Raw genomic sequence first — 20,291 nt, 5'->3', positions numbered from 1 at the left:
ACACATTTGGCCCATAACAAAACATTCTCATATGATTAATGCATGATAACCCCATCCAACCCTGCACTTGCCTCCATCCATCCCTACACTTCCTGTGGGGAATAAATCACCCACGCCATCTGTAACACCCCTATCCCGTATCCGTCGCCGGAATAGGTAAAGGGGCATTACCGGACTTGAAACTCATATCCGAACAGTAAAAATTTTGAATATTTTTTTTATAAGGAACATTCCTTTCGGTAATTACTAAAGACAGTCAGGGATACAATTTAACTACTATAAGTACACATTCAAAAGATGCCATTTTCGCATGGCTTATATACATTAACCAAAATATTCTTCGGCCACTGGTCTATTCTTTACATGCCATAAAATAATTCAAAACATAACAGTAACAAGCAGTGGATAGTGATAGTGTGACTAGTTGCTGCCGATCCCCGAGCCTGTAGCTTCCAAATGAGATCTATAAAACAGAGGAAACAAAGTAAACGGAGTAAGCATTACAATGCTTAGTAAGTTTTAAGCAGTGTCAACAGATAACAATCAAATTATAACATAGTTGTTCGTATTTTTATTTCACTCTTCCTTCGGGCATACCATCCCTTTACCGAATATGCACATCTCATCATATATAATAGGCAGATAAATTCTCACTTGATAGTGATCTCTTATAAACATAGGTACATTACATATTTTCACCTAACTTTCCACATTGACCAAACGCACAATAATCATAGAACAGTCTTATTACTTTACTCACATATGCATCACATAACGACCTTGTGATTTAGTCCAAATCAAGCTTAAATATAATCTCAAAATACATACCTGACCAGCTTAACGCATTGAACGTATTTATTACCAATTGTTACTGTGAAGTCGTATAATCTTATGCTTTACTCGAATCTTCAGCGAAACCTTTAGCTCGAATAGTCCCCACACGTAGTTATCGGGTCTTACCCAGACAAAATCTCCACGCGTAGTCATCGGGTCTTACCCGGACATAATCTCCACACGTAGTCATCGGGTCTTACCCGGAATATATTTCCAAGTTTCATGTACATTTAATCACATGTTACAACATTCACATCGACTGTCATATTTTTAATTCATTTGCCTCATCAAATATCTAATAATACACACCTTTCACATTTGGTCATTCGGCCACAATATACACACATCTCCTACATATTTCACACTAGCCATTCGGCTTTACCACATATACATATCTCATACATATTTCACACTAGCCATTCGGCTTTACCACATATACATATCTCATTCATATTTCACACTAGCCATTCGGCTTTACCATATATACATATCTTATTCATATTTCACACTAGCCATTCGGCTTTACCACATATACATATCTCATATATATTTCACATTAGCCATTCTCCTGAGCAATAGTCACTAAATTATTTATAACTGGAGCTAAAAAACTCAAAATCAATTGCCGTTAATTTTCCCTGAATATAGACTCATATATCTTCCATCCATAAAATTTTCATAATTTTAGGTTTGGCCAATCAATACCAGATTTTTCTTAAAGTTTCCCTTGTTTCACTGTTTGACTAATCTGACCACTCTTCGCTACGAATCAAATTTCTCATTGTACAGAATTAAAAATATGTTCTATTTGATTTCATTTGAAACTAGACTCATTAAGGAGTCTAAGAATATAAATTTTATCTTATAACCATTTTTGTACAAATTATAATGATTTTCTAAAAACAGAACAGGGGATTTCGGAGTCATTCTGACACTGTCTCACACAACTTTAAATATCTCTTTATAGGAAATTTCTTTGATTACACGGTTTCTTTTATAATAAACTAGACTAATTAAGCTTTGATTACATATTTTATTCAGCCTATAATTCCACACCAACAATTTATAGTGATTTTCTAAAATCACGTTACTGCTGCTGTCCTAAGCAAATTATTACAATTTGCTCTTAAATTTCCAAGTCCAAACACTTATGAACTTACCATTTGAGTTTAAGACATATCATGGCCACACCATATCTTATTAAATCAACTCATTATGTCCTATTATGATTGAATTTACTCAACGTTTAATCACTTAAAACTTACCTCGGGAGTTGCCGAACGATTACGACAGCTATTCAATCACTTTTTCCTTTCCCTTATCCAACTTTGATCCTCTAGGCTCTTGAGCTAAATCAAACAATTTACTTCCCAAATTAAACATAGTCATACGACATCCATATACATTTTATACTAGCCGAAATGTACCATCAAGATATACTTTACTCAAATAATTTACCTTGGCCGATCATGTATAAAGTTTTGTAGCATAACAAATTTAACATACATTATGTATTTATAATATTTGTGCAGCCAATTATCCATGGTTATACACACACAATCAAAAATAAATACCAAATTTTCATATCCTTTTATGCCCTAAGCTGAATACACTTGTCATGTTCACCTACATTTTTCAAGTACAACATTCTCATATTCGGCATTAGTATCAAGCATAATAGCCAATTCTTCCCACCTTGAACTATGCATCTATTTAATCATAGTTTGTTCAAGCACTCATACAACAAGATACATCCAATTTAACAAGAAACAAAAACCTTATTTCTCCATAGCTACTATGGCCGAAAGTTCTAGGCATCTCAATACCGAAATTTTTAACATGGGTTGCCTAAAGAACTTGGTGATGAGTTCAAATTAATCTAACATTTCAAGCAACTTAACACATCCATATAACTAAAAAAAATTCTAAGTTTAAACACAATACAACATTTTAGCACCATGGCCGAATACTTCATGAAGTTGTTAAGACCCATCCTTTTTATTAAGCACTCAAACTCAATCATCTTCATGCCTCATCACCACAACATCAAACACCAACCAAGAAGACAACACCCATGGCCGAGTATCATCTCCATCAAATAGCAAAAGAATTTAAACCAACATCTAGAAATATGCATGAATTTCATGGAATAACATCAAACATACCTCTTCCAAAACATCAACCAACCGAACATGAAGCAAGAGAATCCTCTTCTTCTTCCTTCCTCAAGTCACGGCAATAGGGGAGCATGGATGAGACAACTTTGTTTTCATCACCCCTCCATTTTCATTACTTTATTACTAACCTTTTATTTTATTATTTCTAACATAAAATATTAACACAAAATGTTTATAATATGCTTTAACCCATAGCATGGCCGGCCACTACCTAAAGTTTTGGGTAATTTGACATGCAAGGACAAGCATTTTCTAACATGCATCAATAGGCCACTTTAACATTTGCCTAGCACATTTCTAAATTTTCTCACACAAGTCCTATTTAATAAAATTCACTTACAATTAACAAAATTCAAACATGAAATTTTCACACATGCATATATATATATAATAAGCATCAAATATGACGGTTAATTATTTTTATGACTCGGTTTTGTGGTCCCGAAACCACTTTTCGACTAGGGTCACATTAGGGGTGTCACACCATCCCTATACTTACAGTGTTAGCACCGGTTGCGGCACTAACTATAATTCGCAGCAAAGCTGCTTATATCAGAATATGTGGCACAGCCACCAGAACGGGTTCTTCCTCCATAACAAAACCCAACCCCATGCAGTATGACATGTATGCAGAATATATATAATTAACAAGGAATGCTTCAGAAAGACAGTCAGATTATAGCATAAGAACAGTTATTTACCCTCGAAGGGCATAATCGAAAACTTACCCCTTTAAGGGTATTACGGTAATTCTACCTTATAGAGGTATTTTAGTAATTTTATAAGTCTTTTTAGGGTTTCATGCTCATTACAGTTATTAACATGTCTTCAGAATACTTACCAGACATTTTTACCGAAATAGGCCCGTTAGCCCATTACCCAATTTCGGCCCATCGAAGCCCAAATTCACCGAGGTGCACGAAATTGTGCACTTTGCAATCTTACCGTTGAAGTTACCAAAATTATCAATACAAACAATCCCACGAGCGTTCGTACGCTCGCAAGTTCTCGAAATGCTGGCTTTTTGGCATTTCAATTTTTCAACTTTTGCTGATCTAGTCTACTAGTGGGTGTCATTTACACACCTAATTTGTGATAACTGCTACCGAAATCTCCCACGATATCCTACAATCGGTTACTAGACATATCAAATCCAAAGTATAATGGAAAACATCATAAACTTACTTACCATAATCGGCTATCAATACATATGGCCCTTGAGATCCTACCTTTGCCAAAACTAGTGACTAGATCTCGATCTAGTCGTTCCACTTATCCAAGCCTTCGATCAGTAGCCTCTAGATCACACTAACACCAAAACAAATCAATTGTTACAACCCTTAGAGCCTTAAGCTCCATTTGACAGCCTCCCTATGTCTTTAGGGATTTTGGCTTTTCTAAAACCCGAAATAAAGAATAGATCTAAATACTTACCACAGGTTCTTTCAACGAAGATGATTCCACTTCAGTTTCTACTCAGATCTGATGTATATCCAGCCCTTAAACACTTGCAAAAATCAAATCTCAGAGATCTAAAGATTCGGCTATATGTCCCTAAAAACTGTGGTGTTTTCAGCTTTTTGAACTGTGAATAGGAAGATGATTTGGTATGGTGGTTTTTGTAGTGGTATTGCCGATAGGGATTGAGGTTTAGGGGATGTGAAAATCAGCCAAAAGAGATGAAGAAAATAAAAGGATTTTGGCTAGAAGAAATCAGCACAAGGAACAACTTTCGAGATTTCGGCTTTTATGGCAATCGGCTATAGAGGCTTAGAAAAGAATGGGAATGAAAGAGGAGATGAGTAGAATGGTAGGAATGTTTCGGATAGAGAAGAAAAGAAGGAGAAAATAAAATAGAAGAAGAGAGGAGAAAAGAAGGAAGAATTCGGCACTTAGGAGATCTAACTTTGCGTTTTCAGCTTTTTGCGATACTGAGAAGAGAATAGAATGAAAGGGAAGGCTCTAGGTGGCTAACCCTAATTTGGAAAAACAAAAAGAAAATAAAGCTTGCCTTAATGGCCATTTAGACGCACGACCCAACCTTTCTAAAGCCTTAGCCGAATTTCCACTTAAGCTCTATCACATGCCCGACACATGCACAAAAAAAAAAATAAAAGTAGCAACATGCTTACCTTGTGACTTGAACTCTGGGTCCCCCTAAACATCCATACGTCACTCCCCAAACACCTAGGTGGCGCCACATGCCACTTTACCACAGATCTTTTTGTGTCATATTTTACCACCTCAATTTTAAAAGCCTATATCGCCAGAACCCTCTCTCTCCAAAATTAAAAATTCAGAAATTGCCTCTAATTAAATTTACTATTGGGGCTTTTAAAGGCCCACTAACATACTCAGACCCACACCAGATAGTCAAAACACAGTATTTCTAAAATTCTTTGGAAATTACAGAAATCCCAAAAATTCTGAAAATTGGGGCGTTACACCACAGCTTAAGGTTTAAGTTGAATATATTTGCATTTGAGTCTAAATTTAAAACTTATAAACATTTATTTGGATAGAAGTTCTAAGAATTTTTCACTGGTCTTATATGACATTTAATAACAATTAGATTTTTAATTTTAAGTTGATTAAGCATGATAGTAAAACAAATTCGGAGATCATTAAATTAATTGGGACATTGTATCATCCAGTACTCAGACTTGGCGATCGGGTCAGGTTTAAAGTGTTACATGTGAAATGAATTTTTACATGGTGGCTAAATTTGTTTTAGCAAGTTGTTCTTATTTGATTTCTAGCAATATCTAGTGATGAATGAAAGTACATGGTAAGGCGAACATGAGTTGGCTGATGACAAATTTTTATGTCCCAAATCCTATTACAACAGAAAATGGAAAACAGCGGGATGCTATAGTGTAACAGACTTTGGTTGAAGGATTGGTCTTGATAAATGAATATCTCTTAGTGAGGGGGATCTCCTTTGACATCTTTTCCAAACAGAAGAGATGCATATGATCGAAAAGTTTTAATAGTCGATGTTGTTGTAGGTTTATTGTTTCTTTTCCTAGTTTCCCTGGTTGGTTGTTTTGGTTAGAGTTCAGTTTATTTTATTTGCTACAAATGTTGTGATTTTTCTATGAAAATTGTGATTACAAGGTTTTGTACACAAGCATGACTAGAATTTGTGTAACACCCCTAACCCGTATTCATCATCAAAACAGGGTTACAAAGTATTAACAAAGTTTATAGAATATTACAGATAATTCATTTTAAATACTGTTCATTTTTAACACTAGTCATATTGTCCCTTGAATGGACCCATGGGCCAATTATAAACATTGGAATCAAGTCGAGACTAAATCGGGAACTTAGGAAACTTTTCGAAAAATTTCACAATTTCTCTCATATAGAAGGGTCAAATGCCCATGTGGATAGGTCGTGTGGCTCACACGATCAAATGACACACCTATGTCCTAGGCCGTGTGGTGTATGAAATAGGTCACGCGGTCGTGTCCCCAGCCATGTAACTCTCTAACTTGCAAAAAATTAAGGTACAGGTTTCACATGGCCAAGACACACGCCCATGTTTTAGGCCGTCTAGCACACACGACTGAGACACACGCTCGTGTCTCTGCCCATATGCTAAATTCTAAGCACTTTATTTCTAAATTTTATTATATAGGCGACACACGGCCAAACTACATGCCCATGTGCTAGGCCGTGTGTCACATAAAATCAAGACACACGCCCGTGTGTCTACCCGTGTGGACAAAATAAGGTCATTTTATAACCTTATTTCTAACCCAAACCTTGCCATTAACTTGCTAAATCACTTACACACATATATCAACCAATTCAAGTATGATAATCAAGTTAATTTTATTCTCTAACATGACATATTATTACATGCATTGATGCTTTTAATCATACCATTTATAAGCATACTCATTTAACCTATCTCAGTCAATCAATAATAAACACTTATGTTATCATCATGAAATAATCTTAATATATATACCAAAACATAATCATTACTAGCCATTCTAATGGCTAGATTACAATAACCATTTGCATTTGCATGTCAATATAGCCAATTAACCTATACATGCCATTATAACTATAACTAATTTACCATATGTACCAAAATGGGCTGATGGATAGTGTGAGTGATCTCCGCCAAGCTTCCAATCCAACGAGCTTCTTATTTACTATAAAATAGGGAAATAAAACTAAGTAAGCATATAATGCTTAGTAAGTTCGTATAACATGGTGCTTAACTTACCATTCATTCTATTTCAAGATAAACATGTAAGGCACATTATAATAACATCAAGAAACATATATGGGCTCAACAATAATTAGATTTCCAGATATATATACTTTTTATATCACATATTAATATAACATATACAAATCATATATTTGTATTTCAAGTACATATTCATAATAATTTAGCCCGAGTTCAGATTATTTCATGTCGAAAATTTACCCATAAATTCATTCAAAATATCAATGTCATATGAGTAGTACACTCAAGGTGTACAAATCTATAATCGTGGATGAACATATTCATCAAATAAATTCCATGTACATATATCATCTATAACATCCCAAATTAGGGCCTAGTCGAAACAGTAGTTTCGAGACCACAAATCTAAAGTAGAAATAATTATTTTATGATTATTATGAGACTATGCTATGATTGCATATTTGTGTAAAAATTTCATAAAGAAATTTTATTGATAAAGTGTCCAATTTGACATTTAGGACTAAATTGCAAATGTTGCAAAATGGGAGTTCTAGAAGCTTTAAGCATGAAATTGTCATGGATTATTAATTAAAGGTCCTTAAATAGCAATTTTTCCAATTTCTATAATCATGGAGAAAAATGGGCATGAATAGGAAAATTTTGAAAGAAGAGCCATGCATTTTTGTCATTTGGTTAATAAAAGAATAAAAAGGAAAAAATATGTCAAAATTGTGTTCATCTTCTTCATGTGTGTGCCAAAAATTTGAAGAGCCATAGCTAGTTTTTTCCTTCGACTTTCAAGCTTGATCGTAAGTACTCCCTAGTCCCGTTTTTAACGTTCTTTATGTTTTTGAGATCCTTAAAGCCTGATCTACCTATTTTCTAGCCTTATTTTGAGTTAGGGATCATGTTTAAAGAATGACACATATGTGAATGCTTTTGATGTTTAATGGAGGAATATGAAAGTTTGATGTATGATAAACATCTTTTACTAAGTGGTTTTTCATGAAAACATCTAAAAAGGACCTTTTTGTCAAAGGTCTAAAATGAGTAGTAAGATGTGTGTATCAATGGGAAATGTGGGTTGATATGAGTATGGGTTAAGTTCATTTAGGCTTGGGTAACAAAGAAAATGGTCACATTTCATTTTACAAGCCTAGGGACTAATTTGTAAATATGTCAAAGTTTAGGGGAAAAACTATAATTTTGCCTAAATATAGTTTTTGGATTGAATTGAATAATGTGATGATTAAATAAGCTAAATTTGCTATTATAGATCAAGAAAAATAGAGTCCGGACCTAGACCAGGGAAAGAATAAGATTTGGACTAAATCGAATTAATTGTCCATTTTTTGTACCGAGGTAAGTTCATGTGTAAATAATGCAATGATATGTCATGTTTGAATGCTTTATTTATGTATGAATCTCTATGTATAATTATTATGACAAGTGTATGAATGACTTTATTGTCTATGAGCATGACCTTTTCGATGAATATGCGTTATCGAGAAAATCCCGTTTGAACCTTAAGAATAATTTAGAATACAATGTGACATGTCACTAGGAACTATGTGATTATGAGCTCATGAAATTATGTGTATATGTGACTATGTGAATTTGACTGCTAGTCTTGTACGTTCTATTGGTGACTGGGAAGTCCAGCATGTGTTGTGAGTACCTGTCAGCATTTATGAGCAGCCCAAGTAGTTACATCCTGACTATCAACTTGTATGAGTAGGCCCGTGATTAGCTCGAAGGCGAGCAATGTGTGATTGTGATATGAGGTATCATGTGGCTACGTTTGAAGCACTATGTGCAAGTCTTCCTTGTATCCGATAGTATTCCGAGTGTTCAACCGGTAAACATATAAGTTATTCGACAAGTAAGTCAATGATGAGGAAATATGACAATGAGTTATGAGTTGGTATAGGTATGTACAAAAAACTCATATAAATGAGCTTGGTATGTGATGAGCTTTTGGTAATGAAAATGTGTAAGTTATGTCTACAAATTTTAGTTTTGCCTATAAATTTATGATGACACATATGTAAACTATGTTATGTCAATGGTATTTATATATATATGATTATGTTGCTATTTATTTGCATGTGAACTTACTAAGCTTTATGCTTACTCCTCTCTCTTTTCCATTTTCTTATAGTATTTCCAAGCTAGCTCGGGGATCGAAGGATGTCGGAAACCAGATCACACTATCAACTGGACATTTGGGTATAGTTCGTCTCAACATTTTGAGTATGGCATGTATAGGGACTTGGTCTTTTTGTTATATGTCATATTGGTCTAGCCAAATGTGTTGGCTTATGGTAATATTTGATTCATTTTGTATATGGCCATGTGATATGGTTCATATTGATTATTTGGGTTGTAACCCTAATTAATTATGCATGCATGTAATGTGTTTATGCTTTATGTGGTTGCTTGAGGATGAAATGTGTGATGAATGGCATATATGCTAAATGAATGAATCATGGCTAATAATATGACCAAAGATATGGTATAATTGAGTAAATTGGAAGTAGGTTTACCATGAAGAATAAATATGAAATTGCTGTGGAATGCTATATGAAAGCATGATGGTTTAGATAGGTTATATATAGTCATTACAAAGTCATGAATTAATCATATTTATGAGTATTTGAGTGACTAAATATACTATGTTGCATGCCATCAAAAATGTATGAGTGAATGAGCATTTAAGGGTGACAAACGGCTCGAAAAATAGCCTTAAAGTTGTCCACATGGGTATACACAAGGGCATGTGTCTTGGCTGTGTGTAACACACAGTCTGCCCCATGGGCATGTGATTCGACTGTGTGTCCCATACACCCTAATTAATGTAAAACACAATGCCCAGTAGTACAAATACGAGCAAAGACACGAGCGTGTGTCTCTATCGTTAGAACGGCATGGCCTTAAGACATGGGCATGTCCCCAAGCCGTGTAAAGTCTGCACCTGATTTTGGAATTTAATTTGCCACATAGTCTGAGCACACGGGCGTGTGACTTGGCCATGTGACCTTATTTGTGTTGATGATGTCATAAACAGAGAATTACATGGGCTGAGGACACGGGCGTGTCCCAAGCCACATGGGTGTGTGTAACCATACGGTTTACCCACACGGGCATGTGACCCTGTTTTATGAAAATTTTTCTAAGTTTTTCTAAAGTCCTCGTATTAGTCCTAAATTACTCCCAATGTTTTTTTGGGCCTCATAGGCCCATATAAGGGACAACTTGCATGTGTATGAATGGTTTTAAATTGAACAAATTTTTATGGCCGGTTGTGTATGTTTGCTAGTGTTTGGGCCTCATGTATTATCATCTTCATATATTTTAGGAAAATACGTGTAATAACTCATTTCTTATTCATATCTTCTAATGTTAGGATTTTTCCCGTTGAATTTATTTGAAATATCAATGGATACACAAGTAGTAGACTCGAGGTGTACAAATTAGGATCCATCAACTCATATTTAGGGGTACCCATTAGGGTACATTTCATAAAATGTATGAAATGTGTATTTGATTGAAATATTTTTTGACTTATTGCATGTGCATGGTGTGGGATATTGTGGTTGATGAAAGAGTTTCATGAAGTAATGGCGGCATATGAAGTTCGTATTTATATGTAGTCAGTGCACTGCATTGAGAGAATTGTCGAGATTGGCAATTTTATCGTATTATATGTTAAATGGCAGAATATATTCATGAACTTTATATGGTGGTTTAACCAAATTGAGCTTTGTTTGCAGTGTTTGGAGTTTGGCAAACGAGTTTTAGGGAACTCATGGTGTGTAGCCGATAGTTGGGGTTGGAATTAATTTTTGCATTATACTATGTCTATGACTCATTCTAATGTTGATATTGTTGCTATGAGTGTGTTACATAGATGTTTGGTCTAAATGATCTCAAACGAATGTTGAATAAACTTATTGGTTAGACTCACCATGAGGTAATTACCTCCACCCATTACTTAAAAACTCTCAAGTAATGAACGAGACTAGGATTGGACATGAAAGCCAGTCGTACAACGAACTTTGGACTTAGTTATTATTTTATTTAAAGTTTCTTAAATTTATTTTGTTTTTGGACTGTAAAGCTATTTGAACTATGGTTTGGGTTTATTTCTATTTTGGTAGTTTTTCATTCATGCATAATTTTTATACTCTGAATTAATTTATATGTATATTTTGGAATTGGACTGAGCATGCTACTTGGCTTAATAAATAGATGGATCTTTAATTGTTTTCCGCTGTAACAATTTAATAGGGGTCTTCCAAAAGAAATGACGAGCAATCTATTTTTCTTAAAACCACACCACTATTACTAACTTTACTTAATAAAAGTTGAACTTATTAAAAGAACATTTTCCCAAAATAACAAAGGTAACCGAGGTTTTCTTTAAAAGCAAGCGTATTTGAGATTTTCAACCAACAATAGGGTAGATTCATAGTTTACGTGTCCCATGTGACCTTCACAATTCGGCCATAACGTTTAGGCTAAGTTTGGGAGGTTACAAAATAAGAAAGTAATTTCATGCTACAACATGTTATGATCATTATCTTTCAATTGACAACCTTAGAGAAGGGGATGATTTTGAAATTTTATGGATACTCATCATTACCCTCATCATTATCTTTCAAAGTATTTGAAGTAGTTGGATGAATTATTTATGAAAGCTTTTATGAGACAATTACTCGAGATATTTAATAAGATAATCTCAAATTTTAAATGATAGTTTAAAGCTTATCAAAACACTATTGGATGATCACTTAAAGAGGCCTATAAATAGGTAGGAGTGTGGTGTCCTGTTGAGCAGTGTTTGGAGTGTCTTTGTCAATTGCCTAGCCATGTTTTTATTATTTTTATATTTGGGACTCTTTTATGTATTCCTTAGAGAATTTTATTGAATTTAAAATTAGGTATTTGGGAGAGTGATTTGTAATGATTTGAGTTTAATATTGGGGCTTAAAATATTTGTGTGTTAAAGGTAATTTGAGGTTTAGTCAATAATTGATTTAGATGAATTGTTGAAAAAAATCATTCTCTGAACAGGCTTCGTAGACATAAGATTACTAATTTGAGCCGTGTTAACAAATATATTACATGTTATTTCTTTCATTACTTTACTTCTTTACTTTCTTTAAATTGTTCTGTCACAACATTTGTTCTAACAGTACTTCAAACAAAAAGTTGAAACTACTTCAAGTTGAAGGCTCTTTTATAGTCCATTTAATTAGTTGATGGAATGGGAATAAGTCGTGAGTACCTATGTTAATAGTTATTATCTCGTAATTAAGGCTATGACGCTCTTTGTTTATAAAAATGAAAGAAAAAAGAATGGAGCTGCTATCATAAATTTGAGGTAAAAAATATTTAAAAATTAGACAAAACTACGTTGCACTCTAGAAAGTATCTTTCTCATAGACTTAAATTTGAACTCATAACCCATTCTTTTATTTCAAAGCAATAATTTCAGTACATAAATACAACACAAATAAGATATGTTGTGGCTTTTCGGTAAAAAGAATTAAAGTCTTTATTGTGAATAGTGAGAGTGATTAAGCATTAGCGTTCCAAGAGTAACAAGTAACCTTCTTGTATTCAACCAAACATGTACCTTCAGGCCTAACATTCCACAAGCAAAAAGTACAAGTATGTAACATCCTGATTTTAGGCTTAGTCGAAACAGTGGTTTCAGGACCACAAATTCGACGAGGAAAATTTTATTTTTATTATATTTTTATGGTTTACGATTTCACGGAATGATTTCGTGAAAATTTCGTTCAAAAATTTTGACGTTTGGGCACTCAATTTGGTCAAAAGGACTAAATTGTAAAAAGTGCAAAAGTTGAGTTTTACATGTTAGAAGTGTTTAATTGTTATGAGTTTTTAAATCAAAGGTCCTTAAATGGTAATTAGACCATTTTGAAGTTTGTGGACAAAAATTGGACATGGATGGAATTTTTCTGAAAGTTTAGTAGTAAGGACATTTTGGTCATTTGTATATTAAATGAAATAAAATGGGAAAAATAACACAAAATGGTCATCTTCTCCATATGGAGGCCGAAATTAGCATGGGGGAAGCCATGTCTAGGGTTTTCAAGCTTTCCAAGCTCAATAGTAAGTCCGTTCTAGCCCCGTTTTTTCAGTTATTTACGTTTTTAAAATCCCGGTAACTTGATTAAGCTTATGCTAGCAATAATTCAACCTAGGGTTCGTATTTGGAAAAATACCCATAGGTGAAATTTGTGAATTTTGGTGTTTTATGATAGAATATGAGGTTTTAAATTATGTTTGACAACTTGTGCTACTCGGTTTTAAGTGAAAACGAGTAAAAAGGGCTTAATCGGTAAAAATACCTAATAGTCATAAGTGCTTGTTAGAGTGAGAATTTGATGTTTTCATAGAAGGGAAAATTATCAGCATGTCCTAAAACATAATAATAAGGGATGAAGTTTAATTCCCGAGCCTAGGGGCAAAAGTGTAATTATGCAAAAGTTTAGGGGCAAAATAGTAATTTTGCCAAAGTTTGTATTAAAGGCTGTTTTGATGAATGTATGTATTAAATAAATTAATTTGGTATTATAGATCAAGAGAAATGAGATTCAAGTCGTGATCGAGGGAAAAACAAAGTTTACAAGGAATAGGTCCGATTGCTAATATTTTGTATCGAGGTAAGTTCGTATGATAATAATAATGCAATGTTATGTTTGAATTATATTTCTTACTATTATTGCATATATTGTATGATTTAATATATTGGAAAAGTTGATGGAATGGTGTTTATGATGTGGAAATATGACATGAAAGAATGTTACATGAAGTGCAAGAAAATGATGATACATGACAAGTGATATATGAAATATGTGATTTATGTTATGTAAATTCTTAAAAGCTGATTTTCTATTTGAGTTGTGCGTTATTATACTATGAATGGACAATTGGTACTATGGATAGTGAGATCGACACTTCGAGTAACTTCGTATATAAATAATCTATCGATTCTTTTTATGTTAATATATTTTGATATCATATGAAATGTGGCTGCCTATCAAATGATTATTTGATGTAAATTATGAATTTAAATTGATTACGGACAATTTAGTAAAATGTTGAAAACTGAGGAATTTCTCGGTTGAACCTTTGGAATAGAAACAATACCAATGAGCTATTGTGAGGTCACGTGTGTAGTACTAAGTGCAGGCTACTACGTGTACCAGATAATTGGTCGCATGTGTAGTACTAAGTGCAGGCTACTATGCGTACCTGATAACTTCGATCACGTGTGTAGTACTAAGTGCAGGCTACTACGTGTATCGGATAATTGGTCGCATGTGTAGTACTAAGTGCAGGCTACTATGCGTACCAGATAGCTTTGGCTACAAGTGTGGAAATGAGAAAATGTGCAGGCAATTGTGTATCTGTTATTATTCCGATAAGTTCAACGGGAAATCGATTAGGTGAAAATAAATGTGAAAGTGATTATGTGATGAACAAGTGCAAGTATATGTTTATTTGAATTTATGAGCAATATGCTCGATATTTGAGCGAACCTCGGTAAAATGGAAGGGATTAAGTGAAATTGTGCAAAAGTGAACTTTAGTAGTAAAATAGTGTTGGACAGCAACAGTGCATGGATTTGAAAATTTACCAAAAATTGTGTAAGTTGAATTAAATTTCAAATAAAATATTTAATTAAATTTTATTGAGTCTATTTTCACATAAAAGAAATAGGGGAAGCAAAAGAATTCCATATTATGTGATATTTGAATTCTTGTGAGACAGTGTCTAAATGAATTCGAGATCCCCTGTTCTAACTTGGAAAAATTGTTAGAAATTATAGAAAAATAATTTTGGGGTATAATTTATATTCCTAGAATCTTGGATGAGTCTACTTTTAATAAAAATAAACGATAACATCATCCGAGCTTTGTACTATGAGATAAATAAATTTTAGTGAAGAAAGGTCGAAGCTGTTAAACAGCAAAACAAGGGAGATTTTGAATAATAAACTGTACTTATTTGCTGGACCAAAAATTCTGAAAATTTTATGGTGGAAAGATATATGAGTCTAGCTTTTGGGAAAATTTACAGATCTTAAGTTGGAGTTCCGTAATTCTAAATATAAATGATTTAGTGACTATTACTTAAGAAAATAGCTTAACCAGAACATGTGTAAATGCACAAATGAGTTAGTTTTATTGTGGGAAGCATGTTAGTAAATTGCTTATTATTATTTCATGTGAGCTTACTAAGCATAAAGCTTATCCCTCCTTTCCATTTCTTTTAGTGTTGTCAGGTTGGCTCAGGGTTGGAGACCGTCGAAGGCAGCATCACACTATCAAGCCAACACCTTGACAGTATAAACACATATGCTAGATTTATCAAGTGAGTGGCATGTATAGGGACCTAATTTTATAACATGTGTTTTTATTATTTGGCCAAATATATTGGTCTTTAGTGAGCTAATGATTCTAACTTATAAATTAGCTATTTATGTTATGTTTGATACTGATGATGTGCATATACTTGGTTGTCATGCATGGTTGGTAATAAGTTGTTTAAGTTGTTTAATTGATGAATTAAGTTTAGTAACACTTCGTGCTTGACTCCGGCAATGGTCTCAGGTACGGGGGCATTACAAAGTATCTCTCTTTGATGTATAAATGCCAAACCAATGCATTGTTCTATTCCATTGCATGCTGCAGTAAAACCAGGTATCCAACAAAATGCTTGGGCGGAACTTGAACTCGTAGTCATTGCGGTAAGTCAGAAGGTGGACACTGAGATCATCGTTCTTCGATTTGCAATGGATGGTGAGATCCGTCCCATTTTGCAAATCATTATAAATTAATACATGCACTTTGGGTTCGAAGAGACCCGCTTCAGTTAAGGAAAAGAAGCATTAGAGATAACAACCAGGTGATTGGTGAAGCATTCATGTTTGCTTCTGATGATGAGAAACATGCAAAAGAGCTTCAAAATGATTTTGAAGTGAAACCAGAGCTCTCATTTTCTTATTTGGAAACAATTAGCCAAATAAGGTATCGTATTTATTTAGTTCCGAAAATTGGTATACTATTTAATATGGTAAAACAAAGATGGAAACACTTTCCAAATATTTTATCTAAAATTAGAAGTAAATCTCATGCTACCAGTTCGGGACCAAAGGCCTGCTCGAATTTCAAAAAAGTTTTTACCAAAAAAAATTACATTTGTTTAAAATATTGATTGAGCTTGAGTTCGAACATTTAAGACCCAAACCTGGCCTAGCACGACCATTTACAATATATTATATTATGTTACTTTTATATATTACATCATTTATAAAACTTAAAAATTAAATCTATATTAATATATGATACTATTAGAGTGTAAAATTTTAAAAAAATGCTAACATTCCTATATATAAAATTTTAATAAATGAAATTTATATAAATTATTAAAAAATAAATTAAAAATAATACAAATGCTTTTTAAAAAATTCAAAAAGGTAATATGGGTGGATCTAATATGAGCTTGGATTAACCATTTACAAATATGAGTGATTTACTTTCTTTTATATTAGTGAAGCATCACGTTTTCTAGTCTTTGTTTTTTGATACAATGCCAAGAACTACCCATAACTCCTTCCCAACTCTTAAATAAGAGGATAATGTACTTCAACACTCTCGAACCCATGTCCTCTTGCACTAACAACAAAACTGATGCCAACTAAGTTAAGACCCAGTTGGTTTGATTAGTTAAATTGAATAAGGTATAAGTAATAATGTATGAGGACGTAGATTTGAACATGTTGAAGTATATTTATCATCCTATTTAAGGGTTCGGGAAGGACTATGTGTAATTCTTGGCATTGTGTCAAAAAATAAAGTAATAGTAATAATACATTATTAAATTCTTGAATAAATTTTAAATTTATAAAGGATTTGTGGCTTAATGTGTAATTTGATAATATATTTTGATTAAATCTCATATTATTCATGATTTGACTTTGATTAAATTGTACACATATAAAAATATATATGATTTTTTAATTCCATACTAAATAAATATAGTTGTATTTTAGACAATGAAAATTTTGGACCAATTATAAAGTGCCACATGTTAGTCATAATTACCATGGACCAAACCGAAATTACCATTGGTAAAAATGATGATATCATATATTGTGTCATACTTATTTTTTTCATTAATTTAAATTAATTAAGAGATGATAATGAAATTTTATACTATAAGTAATTAAAAATAAAATAATTAAGTGATAGTATTTAATGATTATTTTATCTCTAATCAATTAAATTAATTAAATTAATAAGAGATAAATAAAAAAAGTTTAGTTCTTATAGAATACTTAAGTTGAAAAGTAAAATTCTACAAGAACCCTGTTTTATTAAAGCAATTTATATTATAAAAGGGGGCCACCTACAAGTCGTTCCATACATATACACATGTTCAAAAAGTCCATAAATTTTTTAAAAAAAATGCTAAACTTGAAGAAATTCTAAATAACATGCAATAATTCTAAACAAGAGTTGTTTCTGATCCAGTTCAATTACAAAGAGGATTTCAAAAACCATTCCTAAAGAAGTCCACCTTTCAATCCAATGTAACTAAAGAAAGGAGGTACAAACCCGTTTCAAGCACAAGCCACTATGACACTTGAAGCAAACTACATCCTTCCATGATCAAGTCGAATGACCTAATAAATGGCCTCCCTACAATACGTCCATAAATAGAAAATTCCTTACTACCATTATTGAGTTTATTAATAACAACTAAAAAATCTAACTCAATAAGATTACTAAAACCAAACTCAGAAGCCATCTTGAGGGTGTCAACAACGGCTATGGCCTAAGAAAAAGTGGCAACAAAAGCGCCCATAAGTTTGTGCACATAACTTGCCTGCACCATCCCCATCGAATCTTAAGCAACTGCAATAAAAGACACCACTCATTGATCAGGCCTCCAAGTTGCATCAACGTTTATCTTCAACTACTCGTGTAACACCCCTATCCCGTAGTCGCCGGAATAGGTAAAGCGGCATTACCGGACTTGAAACTCATATCCGAACAGTAAAAATTTTGAATATTTTTTTTATAAGGAACGTTCCTTTAGGTAATTACTAAAGACAGTCAGGATACAATTTAATTGCTATAAGTACACATTCAAAAAATGCCATTTTCGCATGGCTTATATACATTAACCAACATATTCTTCGGCCACTGGTCTATTCTTTACATGCCATAAAATAATTCAAAACATAACAGTAACAAGCAGTGGATAATGATAGTGTGACTAGTTGCTGACGATCCCCGAGCCTGTAGCTTCCAAATGAGATCTATAAAACAGAGGAAACAAAGTAAACGGAGTAAGCATTACAATGCTTAGTAAGTTTTAAGCAGTGTCAACAGATAACAATCAAATTACAACATAGTTGTTCGTATTTCTATTTCACTCTTCCTTCGGGCATACCATCCCTTTACCGAATATGCACATCTCATCATATATAATAGGCAGATAAATTCTCACTTGATAGTGATCTCTTATAAACATAGGTACATTACATATTTTCACCTAACTTTCCACATTGACCAAACGCACAATAATCATAGAACAGTCTTATTGCTTTACTCACATATGCATCACATAACGACCTTGTGATTTAGTCCAAATCAAGCTTAAATATAATCTCAAAATACATACCTGACCAGCTTAACACATTGAACGTATTTATTACCAATTGTTACTGTGAAGTCATATAATCTTATGCTTTACTCGAATCTTCAGCGAAACCTTGAGCTCAAATACTCCCCACACGTAGTTATCGGGTCTTACCCGGACAAAATCTCTACGCGTAGTCATCGGGTCTTACCCGGACATAATCTCCACACGAAGTCATCGGGTCTTACCCGGAATATATTTCCAAGTTTCATGTATGTTTAATCACATGTTACAACATTCACATCGACTGTCATATTTGTAATTCATTTGCCTCATCAAATATCTAATAATACACACCTTTCACATTTGGTCATTCGGCCATAATATACACACATCTCCTACATATTTCACACTAGCCATTCGGCTTTACCACATATACATATCTCATACATATTTCACACTAGCCATTCGACTTTACCACATATACATATCTCATATATATTTCACATTAGCCATTCGGCTTTACCACATATACATATCTCATACATATTTCACATTAGCCATTCGGATTTACCACATATACATATCTCATACATATTTCACACTAGCCATTCGGCTTTACCACATATACATATTTCACATTAGCCATTCGGCTTTACCACATATACATATCTCATACATATTTCACACTAGCCATTCGGCTTTACCACATATACATATCTCATTCATATTTCACACTAGCCATTCGGCTTTACCACATATACATATCTCATATATATTTCACATTAGCCATTCTCCTGAGCAATAGTCACTAAATTATTTATAACTGGAGCTACAAAACTCAAAATCAATTGCCGTTAATTTTCCCTGAATATAGACTCATATATCTTCTATCCATAAAATGTTCAGAATTTTTGGTTTGGCCAATCAATACCATATTTTTCTTAAAGTTTCCCCTGTTTCACTGTTTGACTAATCTGACCACTCTTCACTATGAATCAATTTTCTCATTGAACAAAATTCAAAATAAGTTCTATTTGATTTCATTTGAAACTAGACTCATTAAGGAGTCTAAGCATATAAATTTTATTTTATAACCATTTTTTTACAAATTATAATGATTTTCTAAAAACAGAACAGGGGATTTCGGAGTCATTCTGACACTGTCTCACACAACTTTAAATATCTCTTTATAGGAAATTTCTTTGCTTACACGGTCTCTTTTATAAGAAACTAGACTAATTAAGATTTGATTACATATTTTATTCAGCCTATAATTCCACACCAACAATTTATAGTGATTTTATAAAATCACATTACTGCTGCTGTCCTAAGCAAATTATTACAATTTGCTCTTAAATTTCCAAGTCCAAACACTTATG

The sequence above is a fragment of the Gossypium hirsutum genome, chromosome A05, assembly GCF_007990345.1.
Source record: "Gossypium hirsutum isolate 1008001.06 chromosome A05, Gossypium_hirsutum_v2.1, whole genome shotgun sequence".
In the NCBI taxonomy this organism is placed as follows: domain Eukaryota; kingdom Viridiplantae; phylum Streptophyta; class Magnoliopsida; order Malvales; family Malvaceae; genus Gossypium; species Gossypium hirsutum.
Note: the sequence above shows the minus strand (reverse complement) of the source record.